Source organism: Miscanthus floridulus, chromosome 18, assembly GCF_019320115.1.
Source record: "Miscanthus floridulus cultivar M001 chromosome 18, ASM1932011v1, whole genome shotgun sequence".
NCBI classification, from domain to species: domain Eukaryota; kingdom Viridiplantae; phylum Streptophyta; class Magnoliopsida; order Poales; family Poaceae; genus Miscanthus; species Miscanthus floridulus.
In genome coordinates, this window is record NC_089597.1 from 29,704,984 (window position 1) to 29,710,819 (window position 5,836).

Genomic DNA, 5,836 nt, shown 5'->3' on the forward strand with positions numbered 1-5,836 from the left:
TGCAGCTCAAGTTCTTTGTGCTTTTCATCTAAGTCACAATACTTTTTCTTGAGAGCAATATTTTCTTTCTTTATGATAGTGTGGTCCCCTTATTCTTTGGCCATGGCCTTGCGTAAGGATTCCACCTCACTTCTCTCTAATGCAAGAGCTTCCTTGCTAGCAATGTAGAGATCCTCTTGTTGGATAAGAGTTTCCTCTCTAGATTCTAGCTCGGCTTGGACACTCTCTAAGTCCTCCATTAGTTTAGTGATGAATAGTTTGGTCTTTTCATCTAAGTTCTTAGTTAATTTATCAATTTCTTCATCACTAGATTCATCATCACTAGAGCTATCACTAATATCACTACTAGAGATATCACTAGGAGGTGGAGGTGGAGGAGCTTTGGCCTTGGATTTAGATTTTACCTTCTCACCCTTTGCCATAAGACAAATGTGAGGGGAGTAGTAGTCATCATCAGACATGTTGATGAAGAGTCTTGGTGAAGACGATGGCTCATGGATATCAATGGTTGCAACTTTCTCATCTTCTTCACTTGAGCTTTCAATAGATGAATCCCATTCATGCCCAATGTGAGCTTCTCCCATGTTTTCTTACTTTTTCTCCGGTCGGCCTTGTCCTCCTTCTCTTTCTTATACTTGTTCTCCTTGATCTCATGTGGGCACTTGTCAATAAAATGATTAGTGCTTCCATAATTGTAGCATGTCCTCTTCTTCTTATTTGGAAACTTTCTCTTTACTACCTTGTACCCTTGCTTCTTCAACCCTTTATGAAACCTCCTCATAAAGAGAGCAACATTATCCACTTTCTTATACTGTAGGATCTCTAGAACACCTAGAGGGGGGTGAATAGGCTTGTAAAAATTCAACTCAAACCAAAGTAAAATTCACCCGCGGCACTGCCGCACTGTGAGGGCGGTACTGCCGCACCTGTAGGAGAGATTAGTTCACAGTTCAAAATCTACCCAACTAAATTTAGATTGGGTAAATTTCTTAGCTTCCTGCTGGGTAGTAGATCACAAATCGATAGCTAAAAGTGATGGGAACACCACACACAAGTAGATTAGCCTCAAACTCTAGAAATCACCTCAATCAACAATATGTCACGCAAGTAATGTAAATCAAGCACAAGTGACACAATAATTTATCCTGTGGTATGGCTCACCACCAAGGCTTGCCTACCTCCATGTTGTTGAGGTTAGCCACTAAGGCTTAGAGCTTTCCAGCCCTTCCTCGTTCTCAAGTCAAGAGGCTTAACTCTTGAGATGAGGGGTGATTTACTAGCTTCAAGAGATGGTTACAAACCTCCCCGAGCTACCACATAAGTTGGCAAGCTCCACTGGCGACACTCTAGTTGGCTAGGAGCCAAGCTCCAAGAGTAACAAACACAACCACTGGCTATAACGTGAACCAAGTGCTCTTTAGAGTTTGGGAATCAATGGAGCTGCTCTCTAATCGAGTTTTGGACCCTTATCCCTCAAGGATTGATTAGGAAATCAATGGATTTGCTTGGGGGCTTGAGGTCAACAATAGAGTGAGAGAGAGAGAGCTCCTGCTCTATTTTGGGCATGCTAAAGTGAGAAGAAGAGAGCAGATTGCTTCCTTACTGTTGGGAAGGAAGGGGAAAGGTATATATACCCCAGCCCCCACGGTCACTTTAAATCATAGATAGTCGTTGACGAGGAAAGGGAAAGGTATATATACCTCCCAACCCCCAACGGTCACTGCACCCAAGGGATCAGGCGAGACGGAGCCCATGACCTTGAGGTTGGATGAGGCGCCCACGACCAAGGGGTCGGACGAGATGGAGCCCGCGACCAAGGGGTCAGGAGAGCTGAATCTCGCGACCTTGGGGTTAGGCAAGACGAAGCCCTCGACCAAGGGGTCAGGCGACTCAGAGCCCATGACCAAGGGGTCGGACGAGTCGGAGCTCGCACCCAAGGGGTCGGGCGAATCGAAGCTCACATCATGCAAGACAATAAGGGTAATAGTGAAGTGTAGACTGTCTTGGCTGTGAATCTAAGGATGCATGTGGTTGTTTGAGCACTTGGTAGCACATATTAGCTTAAGCATTGTGCCTCCCTTTATAGTATGACTTTTTCTATACTCAAATTCAATATATAAAAGAATTTAAACCTCCTTTGAGTTTGAAGCCATCTACATTTATAATTGGGGGCTCCTCCATTTTGTGTAGCATCCTCAAATATAAATTCTCTGCTTGTCATCTCGATAAATCTCATTAGTTCTCTAATTGCGTGGTCATTATCACCAAAACCCACAATTAAGGCTTGATTGCACTTTCATAGCTCCATTGATTCCCTAACTCTAAAGAGCACTTGGTTCACGTTTTGGCCGGTGGTTGTGTTTGTAACTCTTGGAGCTTGGCTCCTAGCTGGCTAGAGCGTCGCCCATGGAGCTTGCCAACTTGTGTCATAGCCCCAGGAGATTTGTAATTACCCCAAATAGCTAGTGAAATCACCCCTCATCTCAAGAGTTCATTCTCTTGACTTGAGAACGAGGAAAGGGTTGAAAGAGACCCAAAGCCTTTGTGGCAACCTCAATAACGTGGACATAGGCAAGCCTTAGTGACGAGCTGAACCACAGGATAAATCGGTGTCTCACTTGTGTTCTTATGATTTGCATTGCTATACTTGTATTTGTGGTGATTCTAGGGTTTGGTCCCGATCTACTTGCTCGTGCACTTCTACCAACATCTAGGTAGTGGAATAGGCTCTGTACTACCCCAGGAATATCAGTAATTTGCTCGATCTACTTTTCCTTGGGCGGTTTTTGAATTGTAGTTTGAGCTTGTCTGTAGGCGCGGCAGTGCCACACTTTTGTGAGGTAGTGCCATAGTGCAGCAGTGCTGCACCTTGGGAACAGCAGTGCTGCACCTAGAATTTAACTTCCGCTGCGAGTTTGTTTCAAATAGGCCTATTCACTCCCTCTAGGCGACATCAAGGTCCTTTCAATTGGTATCAGAGCAAGGCTCTCAATTTAGAGCTTAACCGCCTTGAGAGACAACATCAACAAGTGAGGAGGTATCTCTAGAACTTCTACTTTTAGATGGCTCAAATTATGCATCTTGGTCCACTAGTGTGCTTGATGTTTTTAGGGCCAAGAGTCCTCATATTGAGCGGATTGTAGATGTAAGCATTTTACCACCTAGTGATGATTTGACCATCTTATCTAAAGAGGAAGTGAAATGCTTACAACACAATGCTCTAGCTACTACTGTCTTATTTAGTGCTTTGAGTGAAGATGTTTTTGATTTTGTCATATTTGGAGATGATAAGCCACTTGATGATGCTCATATCATTTGGACCACACTAAAAAAATTGACAAGTCCAAATGTAATGAGAAGTTGCTCTCATTCGAGGAACCACTTGAGGAGTGCTCAACTTCACCGACAAATGAAGAGCCTCAAGTGATTCTCCCAAAAGGTCCAAGTGATCATGCCACATACACTTCCTCACCAACATATGACTTAATGGAAGGTAATGAAATGGTTGGTGAGAACAATGCTTTTACATGTGGTACTTCTACTTCCTCCAGTTCTTGTGAGACTAACATTTTGAAGGAAGAAGAAACTTGTGATCAGTGGAGGCCAAATGACGAATCCACCTCACCAAGAAACTCAACTCTCTATGCCACTCCTCATTTGGGTCTCATGGCAAAGAAAAAGAAGAATGTGGCAAGTGAGAGTGAGAGTTAGAGTGAAGATGAAAGTGATGATGATGAGTTCAATCAATACTTGGCATGTCTAACAAAGAAAGATAAGTTGATGGTGCTCAAGCTCATAGAGAAAATTCAAGAGCAAGAAGAAACACTTCACGAGCAAGAAGAGGTTCTCATCAATAAGATCAAATGCTTGGAGAAGTTGACCAAAAAGCATGAAAAGCTTAAGTGCTCTCATGCTAGTTTGGTCAAAAAGTATGAGAACTTGTCAATTGAGTAAACTCGTACTATTAACTCTCTATCTTGTGTTGCCAAATTAGAAGATGAGAATTATGTGCTCAAGGACAAGGTGGAAAGGCTCACTAGCAAGAATGAGATCTTACAAGAAGATCATGATGAGCTTTTGTGCTCTCATGAGAAGCTTATGGATTCTCATCTCATGCTAGAAATTGCTCATGAGGTTGTGGTAACAACGGTAAAATCATACCAACCTCACACTCACAAGTGCACATGTACACAAGTTCCATTTATTTTATCATGTGCTAACAATTGTTGCTATCAAGCAAGCCAACCTTCCGTTGAGCATGTACTTGTAGAAATTTATGATGATTCCATTACAAAAGAAAATGAAGAGATCAAGGAAGAAGTTGAGAGGCTAAGAAGGGACTTGATTCGATGGAAGGGCAAGTGCAATGCTCAACCTTCTCAAGATAACCATAAAGACATGGTGAAGAAGCTTGAGAAGGGATCAACTGAAGCATGCATCAAGCCCCATCAAGAAGGACACAAGTCCAACAGCGCCAAAGTCAAAGGGAAATTTGAAGAAGTGTAATCTGTCCAAAATGCAGCAGTTCAGCTCAAGGCTACAGAGGTTCTAGGATGCGGTAGTGCCGCATCACAGTGTGGCAGTGCCGCACCTAGGTAGAACAGCAAAGCCCCCATGGCCACCAAGGTGCAACTTCAACCAAAGAAGACTCTCATCACTTGCTTCAGGTGCAAGAAGGAGGGTCACCTTGTAAGAGATTGCTCCTTGAAGAAAGAAAACAAAGGCATGAGTAAGATTCAAGAGAAGAAGAAGATGGCTCATGTCAAGTGCCTCAAGTGTTCCAACATAGGACACAATACCTCTATGTGTTCCAACAAGGTTGATGACCAAGCCACACTTCCAAAGAAGAAGACAAGAAGAAACAAGAGGAAGTGTTATGGTTGCAATGAGAAGGGACATGAAATTGGCTCATGTTCTAACAAGAAAAGTGAAAGCCTTGTGTCATCAAGAAAGAGGCTCATTAGCAAGGTAGCAAACAAGAAGCAAGATAAAAAGATGTCTTACAAGATCAAGCGCCGTATTTTCTACACTTGTTGAGGAAAGGGACATCTAAGTATGGATTGTCCCGTGGGTAACACTCCTAAGCTCAACTCATCAATTGATTCAAATTTGCTTAGGAGACCCAAAAATGACACTTGTGCTAGAAAGGTGATTTGTTCACCACGTGCTAGCACAAAGGCCATTTGGTTGCCTAAGTCTCTTGTGACTAACTTTGATGGACCTAACATAGTTTGGGAACCAAGTTGTGCTTGATGAGTGTTGTAGGTACTTGGAGGTGGTATGAAGCTTTGGGGTGCTTGAGCAAGTTAATTGAAAATATCATCTCAAGCTACCAATCTTATTCATAATGTCCATTTTCTCAAGATTGACCCAAGGACAACTTCATGGATATATTTCTAACTTCATACTCACCTCGGTAACTAGTACCTAACCCTTCCTAGGTAGCCACTTGACTTGTGTAGTCTCTAGTAGTTCACAAATATGTGTGTTTGTGAATTGTTAAGAGTGGCTAGAGTATTTCAAGTTTAATGAATCTTTTGCCATATGATGCTTTTAATAGCTCTCTAGTAGAGCAAGATCTTATTCATGTTGTAGGTATGAGGAACCACCTTGCAAGGCAATCAAGCTAATGGCTATTGGTGATATTAGACCACAAGAAATCCAGGCCACTACAGAGGAGGATCCTCAAGTTGTAGCTGCTCCAAAACCAGTTGATGCAGCATCTGTGGCAGTGCCGCACCTCTGAGCGGCAGTGTCACGTAGCAACAAGAAACAACAGTTGACAACAGTCCAGTTCAAGGACAAAACCTACAACCCATCTTTGAGCAAGAAGAAG